Source organism: Trachypithecus francoisi, unplaced genomic scaffold (assembly GCF_009764315.1).
Source record: "Trachypithecus francoisi isolate TF-2019V2 unplaced genomic scaffold, Tfra_2.0 Contig01579, whole genome shotgun sequence".
In the NCBI taxonomy this organism is placed as follows: domain Eukaryota; kingdom Metazoa; phylum Chordata; class Mammalia; order Primates; family Cercopithecidae; genus Trachypithecus; species Trachypithecus francoisi.
Window position 1 is genome coordinate 21097377 of NW_022681442.1, and position 11177 is coordinate 21108553.

An 11177-nucleotide genomic window follows, 5' to 3' on the forward strand; every position below is an offset into this window, starting at 1 on the left:
AACAGGGCTGGTCTGCAACCTGTTCTGTCTCTGTGTTAGCTGTCAGCACTAAGTGCTCCAGGTACCACAGACACAGAGTCAGGTGACCAGGAGGGACTGAAACTAGGAGTGGCAGGGCTGAGGGGTCACTGTGGTGGTCAACAAAGACTCTAAAAGGAAGTGGTGCTTAAACCAAGCCTTGAAATCTGAGTTGTTGACAGTGAGTGGGGAACAGAGGAACAGAGGCTGACACATGAGGGCAACAGGCCATGGTTTGGATTCACCAGAGCCCAAGAGTGAGGTTGGGAGAGAGGGGATTGGAGAGGGGCACAGGGGCTGATCCCAGAGGTCCATGAAGACCAGCACGTGCTTAGAAAGGTGGCAGTGGCCCAGGGACCGTGGCTGGGAGAGGGCAAGGGTGGAGGCAGGAGAACCAATGGACAGGAGGTGTTTGTGAGTCCAGAGCAGAGATGAGCAATGGTGAGGGTTGACCTGGGCAGCAAGGCACTCGGGCAATAGAAGTCTCAGGCCTCTGTGGCGCCGAGTGTGGCAGTGAGGCAGAGGGAGGCTTCAGGACGTGGCTCAGTCTGGCTGGTGGGACCCAGGGGATGGGCTACTTTGTTCTCAGAGAGAAGGGGCTGAGAAAAAAAGAAAAAGGGGAGGCAATGGACATGCAGTGAGCACCTGTGACGTGCTAGGCGCTAGGACAGAGGATGTTCACTTAACCCTTAAGCCACCTCTCCACAAGAATAAAAGTCCTCCCCAAACAGGAAACTGAAGCCCAGAGAGCGTCCGTGACTTGCTGAAATTCACACAGCCTGGAAGCGTGGGCTCCGGCTCTCTGACTTCTAGTTCTTCTCCAGGCTGCCTGTTTATCTTCAAGCAAACCAGACTGTGGGAGGACAGCCCCGCGCCTTCGCCCATGTGAGTGTGCCCCAGCAGAAACACCGCTGTTGAGTCAGACGATACAAACTGACACCGCCTCACGTGACTTATAGATATTTTCATTTTTGCTTACTTTTACCCAGCCAAGGACTTCAAAGGAGCATCATTCCTGGAGGATTTGTTCATTGACGTGTCACAGGCGAGCCTAAGAGCGGGAAGGAAATGGCTCAGAGACCAAAACATCTGTCCCCTGTATTTCTTGCCAGGTTCTGGGGCTGAGACTCCTGGGGCTCACCTGGAGCCTGGGCTTCCCTCCACTTTGAAGGGCTTGACCACCCCTGCATGGGCTGGAGCTTAGACCGTTGGCCCACTCCTTCCTTTGGGGTGGGGAAGGCGTCTACGGAAGCATTTCCAGCACTGGGAAGGTGCCTCAGTAGCTCGACCCTATAGCAGGGACCCTGGGAGGAGGAGAACAGTTCATGAATGCCTGCCAGGTGCTACACCGCTTGTGTCTCACAGAAACACGAATGTCATTGTCCCTGCGAGGATGAAAAACTAGGGGCTCAGAAATGTTAAATAAATTGGCCCAGGTCACACAGCTAGGACGGCATTGATTCGAGATTCCTACAGGTCTCGGGAGCCCCCCTCGGCCCCTCTCCAGTCCAGAGTGAGGCACTTGCAGCGCTTATAAAAGTATTTACTTGTTTGAAGCCCAGTTCCTCTCAGGTGTTGCTTTTTTCTGTTTCTTTTCTTTTTTTAGGCTTTGGGGGTTGGGGTGGGAGACCAAAGGTGGAGTTGTGCTATTTTACACAACTGACTTGGCTTGCGCGTCATCTAAACACCAAGTTCCGTTCTCAGAGGAAGTGAGAGGTGTCCAATTCGGTCATGCAGAACGCAGCTGGGCTGCTCGAAACGAAACAAAGCGGCTCCTCCGAAGGAGGTGTTGTCCCTGGGCCGGTCCAGGTTGAGTCAGAGCAGACGCCACTCCCACGTCAAAATTCAAAAATACCGGGCCACTGTCCCATGGAGCTGGGCACTCACTCAGGTCATTTTCACCCCACTTCTGAAATCCACATTAAAGGAAAAAAGAAGAGGGAAGGGAAGGGGAAAAGGAAAGGAAAGGAAGCAGAAACCAGGATGGCGATAAGGAAAGCCACCCAGGCAGAGCAGCGCCTGTGCACGTATGTGGGGCGTGCCAAGCCCCTGACAGCCGCAGGTCCGGACAGTGCTTTGCCCATCAGGCTATCTCAGCCTTGGTTCTATTCAGGACCCAGCAGCATATCTATGTTGTGTGGGGCCCAAAGACTTACAATTTGGGACACTCCTTAATAAAAAGAATACAAAAGTATGAAAACAAAATTAAGTACAAAAGTGGGTATTTACCTGGGAGGGGAGGGGAATCACAGCAAACTGCTGACACCCTACAGATTGGCCCCTTCCTTCAGCAGTCTACGTAGGCAGTTTACCAGAAATGCGCACACAGCAATGCTTCCTGTTTGTAACCTGCCTTCCCTTCCCTGCCTAGAACACTCCCAGCATCTCCCTGCTCTCTTGGGCAACAGAAGCGTGTGTCTCTTCAACTTTACGGTAAGAGCACCTCGGATGAGGCTTCTGAGTCGACCATCCTGAAAGCTGTGGGCTGGTGGACATCACCCAGGGCAGTTGTTCCTAACCTTTTTGGGGTCTTGGTTGCCTTTGAGAATTGAATGAGAGTTATGGAACCCTCCCCAGAAAAATGCCTACTCAAGTCTACCAAATTTTACATACAGTTTTAGGGATTCTTAGATTCCTTAAAGCCTAAAGTCTATCTGCAGATCCCAGATTGGGAACCCACTACCTAGTGTAGTCCATTCATTTCACAGATGAGGCAACGAATCCCAAGGTGAGCAGCTTGTGTGAGGTCACCCAACTGGCCTCAGATCCAGCTCTTGACTGCCTCCCTTTCTCTATTGTAACAGCTTTGCCTTCAGCACTGGACAGAGAGTGGGGTCTTCAGGGGAAGGAGACCCCAAGTTAGGGCCCCTCAGGGCCCCTCAGAGGGTCTTTCTTATGTCTTTTGGTCTATCCCAGACACTTACTTTTGCCTAGTGTAGCTCAGGGAGGGCAGGATATGATGGCTTTGAAATACAAACACAGACAGGAAAAAGACTCCTACAGCATGTGCGTATAAATGCAGTAAGAAATATAAAGGAGAGAGAGAGAAAGCAAGAGAAGTTGTAAGCAAATAATATGTAAAACTCCTGAGAAAGAACTTGGGCTGCTCTGTTTGGTAGCTGGAGACCTGAGCCCTGGGGAAATCCCAGAAAGATCAAATCTGATTGGGCCCTAGCTGAGGCCCTGTCCTCTCTCTCACTTCGCTCTCTCCTTTCCTACCTACCTTGGGTTGGGGTCTGCTTGGTGCCCCAAGCTGTGTGCTTTGAAGGTGGGGCTTCTTCTTCCTCTACAGCTTCTCCCTCCCCCAGCCTCAGCATCCCCCCACCCCCCCGCACCATGACCCCAAAGCTGCACAGCTGCCTGGATACTTCCTCTGAGCCCCAACAAACTGAGATCTCCTGGTACCATCCCCCTTGGCACCTGGCTCTTCTTTTTCATGGCATATAGAATCCTTTACAGTTTTGTATTTATTTGTTTCAGGTCCGTGTGCTTCTATGAGACCTTAAGCTCCGTGTGAGCAGGGCCTGGGTCCTTGGTGCATTTGGCCTGGCATGTGGAGGCTGTCCCCCATCCCTTGCTGATTTAAACAAATGGTGGCATCTGGAGGTTTGGACCAGGGCATAGGAATAAACGCCCCCTGGGCCACTCATTCCTGAAATCCTGTCCAGGCCTGAGCACAGCTGAGAGCTTGCTTAAGCATTTAGCCTGCAGGCACAAACGGTAGGTGAGCAGGTGGTCGGTGCAGTTAATGGGCCCAGCTCCTCAGAGCAGAGCCACCAGCCAAGCAGGCGCAGACCTCCAGGGCTGCTCTGTGTATCTTTAAAGTGGGTTCTGGATGCTCCCTCCTTTTCTCATGAACCTGTCTCTTTGAGTTGTGAGGCTCCCTCAAATTCCCAGTCGGCTGGCTCACCAGCGGTCATGCCAGGGGCTGTCAGCCAAGGTCGTGAGTAGATGACTGAGATGGGCGTTCCCTGAAGGCTGCACACACCAGGAATGAGTAAGAAGCTCTGAAACAGCGCCCTCTCCTGTCCACTGGACTCACCTCCAGATAATGGAGCTGTCTTGAGGGAACAGCCTGCCATTCATACCTGATATTTTCCCTTTCATTCCATTTAGTTTTGGGTAGAGTGTATTCTTTTTCTTTTTTTTCTTTTTTTTTTTTTTTTTTTTTTTTTTTTGAGACGGAGTCTTGCTCTGTCGCCCGGGCTGGAGTGCAGTGGCCGGATCTCAGCTCACTGCAAGCTCCGCCTCCCGGGTTTACGCCATTCTCCTGCTCAGCCTCCCGAGTAGCTGGGACTACAGGCGCCAGCCACCTCGCCCGGCTAGCTTTTTTGTATTTTTCAGTAGAGACGGGGTTTCACCGTGTTAGCCAGGATGGTCTCAAACTCCTGACCTCGTGATCCGCCCGTCTCGGCCTCCCAAAGTGCTGGGATTACAGGCTTGAGCCACCGCGCCCGGCCTCTTTTTCTTTTTTTTCAACTTGACACCTGTGACTTCGTGACAGATCACCGTCTGTCACGTGTATGTGACTATCTCCCTACCAAGGGCCAGCGAGCCCTAATCAAGTCTTCTTTCTTCTTCCTCTGTTTCTTCTCAGTGTTGGATTGCTGGGGTGGAGAAGGGAAGGATTTTTGTGACAAAGAAGCCTGAGGTACACCCTGTTTCTCTCCTCCCAGGCTTGCTGCCCTGGGAGCGGGGGCTGTGGAAGGAGTGCACTGTTATCAACCGTAGCCAAATTCCCCTTAACAGTTTCTCACCCCGCCTCTGTCTCATCCCCACAGCAACTGGGAGCAGGATCTGGCCACAGATACCCAGGGATGGGCGGGGGGCCAGGGCCAGGTGAGTTCATCCCAGCAGGTGGGTACCTGCTCCAGCCTGCCCCTTGCTTCCTCTGAAACACACTCCAGCAGAGCAGCCTCCTTCCATCTCCCGACCTCAGATGAAATAATCAGTATGACATTTTCTGTCTCCTGACAAGATGCCACATACTTAATTTTCTTGCACCAATCACCTTTGCAGGAAGATAGGAAATAAACTATGATAGTATATTTAGGCAGCTGAATACAACTGATTGGTACTCTTGGGGGTAAGGCTGGGGGAGGGGGAGGGTACACCCAGCATTCTCATCCTCTCTAGTTAATCACGATGTGGCTTTCAGCAGAGCCACAGTCTCAGTAGAAGCGAGATGTCCTCACTGCCAAGTGACAAGTCTCTCAGCGTCATGACAATGCCCAGCAGCCTCCCTCCCTGCCTTACTCAACGCTGACTATGCCTTAGATCACTGCATCATGGCTTTGGGACTTTGTCTATGTTCCGGAAAAGCCTTTGCTCTGTCATAGCTTCCTTGACCTCCCAAGGCCAGTGCATCAAAACAGAGTCACCATCCTGAGAATAACGTTTCTGCTCCCAGGTGAGCAGCAGGCGTCACACATCAGGGTGTATGGGGCTGTCAGGAAAATGGTAAGGAAATATCCACGTGGAAAGAAACAGCTGGCTCTTTTTACAGAATCTAGCACTGGGCCTTTATTGCGGCAGAGCTCCATACATTCTTGTCGAATGAATTGATGAATACCCAGGGTTCCTAAGGATGTGAGCTGTAAATGGGGGAGCTCTGCACACAGTTTCTGACATGCATTGACCAGAATCAAACCTTGGCTCTGCCCCTTGCTAGCTGTGTGAGCCCCGGCATACTTCTTGATCTGTGTACCTACTTCCTTACCTCTAAAATGGAGACGATAATAATAATTAATAATTAAGCATTGTTATGTGTATAGCAGTTAAAATACTTCTTGGCACACAAAGAGCACCATATAAGTGTTTGCTATTATTAAGACTACAAAAATAGTCACTCCAAGGAATTGAATGTTACTTTTAACCAGGAGCTGTGAATTTCCTTATCTGGTAGGCGTTCACCTCTCCCACCCCCACAAGCTTCTGTCCCACACATGACACCATCTATTGCAGGGATTTGCAGGTTTTACTGTAAAGGGTCAAATAGTAAATATTTTAGACTTTGCAGGTCACAGTTTGTATCACAGTTACTCAATTCTGCAGTCATAGTGTGACCACATGTAAATGAGTGAGCAAGGCTATGTTCTAATAAACCTTTTTTTATACAAAAGCAGGAGGTGGGTCAGATTTAATCCGCTTTGTTAATTTCTGACCTATTGCAACTCATTTTACAAAACACTGCTCAATCCCTACCTCTTCTAAGAGCCTACCTACTTGTACTTTCCTCTCCCTGAACTTGAAAAGCACTGGGCTTAGAGGGAGTTTAGTACCATGGAAAGAATATGCAGGAAATTTGGATTACACTTTCGCCCTGCTGCATGACTTTGGACAAAGCATTTATAATCTCTGGAGCCGCAGTTTACCCATCTGCAAAATAGGTTTAAGTTTTTTTGTCTTACTTACCTAATAGGCAATTTGAATGTCCAATAGAGAAATGCACATGGGTGTGACTTGCAAACTTGAAAGTGCTACCCAGTGGAAGTACATCCGCATGGTGTCCCCAGTGCCCAGCCCAGTGCTTGGTACACGGCCAGTGTTGACTGAACCAAATCCCAATGGTGGTATTAAGTACAGGTTTTTGTATCAGACAAATGGGTAAATGCCTTTTTATCTCCTTGGCTGGATGGAGAACTTGAGGAACACAGGCCTAAGGAGAAAGGACAGCATTTCTGAGGCAGGTTCCCCAGAATGCTTATCTACTTGAGCTGTAGGTAGAATCACATTGCAATGGGTCTGGACTGCAATGACAAGACTAAGGTGTCTACAGACAAATGTGACTAGAAATCTGGGCTCGTTAACTGAGGCTGTGTGACAGATAACCACAAACTGGGTAGCTTAAAGCAACAGAAATTTATTCTCTCAGAGTTCTGGAGACCAGAAGTCTGAAAGCAAGGTGTTGGCATGGCCATGCTCCCTCCAAAGGACCTAGGAAAGAATCTATTTCTTGCATTTTCTGGCTTCTTGTGGTTGCTAGCATTCCTTGACTTATAGCCACATTGCTCCAATCTTTGTTCCATCTCCACATCGCCTTCTACACTTATTTGTCTTTCCCTCCTTTAGTCTCTTAGAGGGACGTTTGTTTTTGTTTTAGGACCTGCCTGTGTAATCTAGAATGATCTTACCTCAAGATCCTTAACTTAATTACATACAAAGACCCTTTTTCCAAATAAGGTCACATTCACAGGTTTCCAGGATTTGTGGACAGATCTTTTAGGTGCCACTATTAAAACTACCACATTATCTTATTACTTTTACCTAACTTTTTACCTAAGTATTTCCTATGTCATTGAGCAGTCTTCCAAAAACATCATCATCATTATTATTATTATTATTATTATTATTATTATTCTGAGACAGGGTCTTACTCTGTCACCTAGGATGGATAACGGTGACATGATCACGGCTCCCTGCAGCCTCAACCTCCTGGGCACAGGTGATCCTCCTGCCTCAAACTCCTGAGTATCTGGGACAACAGATACGTGCCACCACCTCCAGCTAATTTTTAAAATCATTTGTAAAGACAGGGTCTTGCTATGTTGCCCAGGCTGTTCTTGAACTCCGGGGCTCAAGTGATTCTCCCGACTCAGCCTCCCAAAATACTGGGATTACGGGCATGAGGCTCCACACCCAGCCAAAACCACTATTTTGATGGCTAATAACATTCCATGTTGTGGATATGTTATAATTCATTCATTTTCCTCTTGTTTGGCAGTTAGGTTGTTCACAGTTTTCCACCATTACAATAAGAATGCATTGCATGGGCTTTGGAGTCTTATATTCCCAGATCAAATTCTGACTCTGTCATTTACCAAGAATGTGATCTTAGTCAAGTTTCACAAACTTTTCTGAGTCTCAGTTTTCTCATTTGTAGAATGGGGATCGTAATACTTGCCTGGTGCGGTAACTCAGAGGATCAAGTTAAAGAAGATATGCAAAGTGGCCAGTGGCAGAATGTTTGGCACATGTAAGGGCTTAGTAAATTGCAGCCACTCTTGTTTTATTAATATTGATGACATCTCAGTTCATTTCCTTAGGATGGATTCACAGAAGTGCTATTCCCAGATGACAGGGTGTGGACAGTTTTAAGGCTCTTGGTTTGTACTGTCAAATTGCTTTCCAGAAAAGCATTGGCAGAGATGCTCAATATCACCTAATCCTACATAATGACTACTATCATGGGCTCTGATGACCACCTTAATCTGTGGACAAGAACTTTACAAGTTATAGAAACAGGGTTAGGCTTTGAAAAGCTTGTAGTCTAATTGAGCAGCTAAATTGCATACATGAAACAAGACAAAAAAATGGGATTCAGCAACTCAGCAAATGTTTTTTGAGCACCTCCTATGTGCCAACTACTATCCTAGATGACGGATATTATACATTGGTGAACAAAACAGAAATTGTCCTTGCCTTCATGCCCTTTTAATCCACGGGTCAAAACTAGGCTGCAACACTTCCTTCCTACAACAGAGCTCAGGTCGAGTAAAGACTCACAGAGACCACGTGGATGGTAAGGCTTCAAGAAGGAAGAGGACCCAGACATGGACTTGAAGAAGGAGCAAGGACTAGAGGAAAATGAGTTGGTGGGTTTGGAGGCTTGTGACTCACTATCCCAGATGGCTTACTGAAGGCAGGAGTGGGAAAAGGGCTGGGGAGGCTCCATACTGGAAGGACAGGACAGCTTTGAGCATTGGTCTAGCTAGGGAGGTTGCTTTTGTTTTGCTTTCAAAAATTAGAGACTCATAAAATTTTCTGGGCAGGGAAAGGCCCATGAAAGGCATTTGGAAAGAATCAAAGGGTCTGGATGAGTCAAGCCTGGAGTCAGAATGTCAGCCAGGTTTGGATTCTGCAATACTTGAAGCTGTAAACCTCCTCCCACTTCACAAGCAGGGGCTGGTAGTATGACTTGGTGACAGGACTTACACTACTTGGTGCATGGAGTCCTGAGCCCCATCCCATATCTTCCTTCACCCACCATTTCCTTCCAGTGCTGGTATGGTTTGTCTGTGTCCCCACCCAAATCTCATCTTGAATTGTAATCCCCATAATCCCACGTGTTGAGGGAGGTACCTGGTGGGAGATGACTGGATCATGGCAGCAGTTCCCCCATGCTGTTCTCATGATAGTGAGTGAGTTCTCACGAGATCTGAAGGTTTTATAAACGTTTGACAGTTCTTCCTTCACATGTTCTTCTCTCTCCTGCAGCCATGTGAAGAAGGTCCTTGCTTCCCCTTCACCTTCCATCCTGATTGTAAGTTTCCTGACACCTCCCAGCCATGTGGAACTGTGAGTCAATTAAGCCTCTTTCCTTTATAAATTAACCAGTGTCAGGTAGTGTCTTTATAGCAGTGTGAGAATGGACTAATACGAGTGCCCAACACTGAGTCCTCAGCAAGCTCCAAGCTTCTTTGAGTGTCTGCTGTTGCTTCCTGGAACCCTGGAGGTGAATGGATCCTAGTTGTTCCAGTCTTGGGATACATTAATCTGATATTTTATTATTAACTGTTCAGGCTGTAAGTGTACCTGAGCCATTGACTCTTCCAGGAGTTTCTTCTGTTCCACTGCAATGTGGTCGTCAGGGGACAGTGAATATCTAATTATTGACCAGTTCTGTGTTCCTGATACAGTTTGGATGTTTGTCCTTGAAATCACATGATGAAATTTAACTCCCAGTGTTGAAGTTGGGGCCTGGTGGGAGGTATTTAGGTCATGGGGGTAGATCCCTCATGGCATGGTGTTGTCTTCATGATAGTAAGTGAGTTCTAGTGAGATCCAATTGTTTAAAAGTATGTGGCACCTCCTTGCCCTTCTCTCTCTTGCTCCTGCTTTTGCCATGTGATGTGCTGACTCCCTCTTTGCCTTCCTCCATGAGTAAAAGCTATCTGAGACCTACCAAGAAGCTGAGCAGAAGCTGACACCATGCTTGTACAGCCTGCAGAACCATGAGCCAATTAAACCTCTTTTCGTTATAAATTACCCAGTGTCAGGTATTTCTTTAAAGCAATGTGAGAATGGACTAACACAGTCCCCTTGGGTGATGAATATACTATTCTAGTAGGGATAGGGGAACACAAAAGGAGGAAGTCTTCTCTCCATTTCCATCTGACCACCCAAGCATATTCCAGTCAGTGATAACAAGAGCTGGCGGAGGGAAGAAAATGTAGGGGACCCTGAAGGGGCTATGAGGAGACCCTGTGTATGCAGGGAACTCTTCTTCCAACCCAACCGTGAGGCCACTCCTGAGTCATAGGTCTGGTAGGTGGAAGTGAGAGGTTGGCTCATTTAGAGTCTTTACAAAACTGAGGAAGAGTCACTTCTCTAATTTCTTCCCATTCCTGTAAATTGGACCTCACAATGCTTGCCCTACCCAGACAAGCATGATCATTGTCTTGTGTAGGGACACAGGCAGGCCCACTGAGGCCACCACTTGTGACTTATGCTCTGGGGCTTTCCTGGGCTTTGCTTTTGCATGGATAGGGTGACACCCACTGACCCTAAGCTCAGGAGACCCAGGTGAGTCGTCAAAGTTAGAAATTGGCTTGAAATCCCCTGACCAACCCACTCATGGTACAGAGAAAGGCAGTGATGTGCAGGGTCACCCATCAGGGGCTGGGCTCCAAACAGCTGAGCCCCCAGACCTCCTACATTCAGACTGGAACCCCTCCCACAACTTTGCTGGGCCTCTGAAAGTCAGTCTGTCCTTCTTGAAGGTGATTTTCACCAATGGAAGAGGTTTTGGCTTGCTATTCCTTGGCACATCCCTCTTTTATTTAAAAATAGCAAAGTTCCTGAATAGGTCAGAAAAATCAATGGATCCATTTAAACCTCAAACGAAAACAATTCAGATAAAACCACAGAAGTTTAAAAACAAAAAACTTGCCCTGAGAAGGCTGCTCTACCTACATAAGTGTTGCTGAGGGCTAGCATTGAAATGAAAAGAAAGAAAAACTGAGGAAATTATCACTAAATGGCCTTTATTTTGAGAAGGAATGGAGTAAGAAGTTTAAACAGTGGTTGGGGAAGAGGAGGAAGGGCAAAAGGGGAAAGTAAAAGGAGCCATGGAAGCTGGGAAACCCTCTTCTGCCCGTGCATGGTGGGCACTTGGGACAGAGTGAAGAGGGAAAGGATGATGGGATGAGAGTCTCCAG

At 47.8% G+C, this 11177-nt stretch overlaps 1 long non-coding RNA gene across 1 annotated transcript; it reads left to right on the forward strand.

The window, feature by feature from the left end:
• The first annotated feature begins 2334 nt into the window (after positions 1–2334).
• Positions 2335–9280, forward strand: LOC117067066. Its single transcript, XR_004430589.1, has 3 exons — positions 2335–2451; positions 3499–3738; positions 9235–9280. It is a non-coding gene; the product is annotated as an uncharacterized LOC117067066 (long non-coding RNA).
• The last annotated feature ends 1897 nt before the right edge of the window (positions 9281–11177 follow it).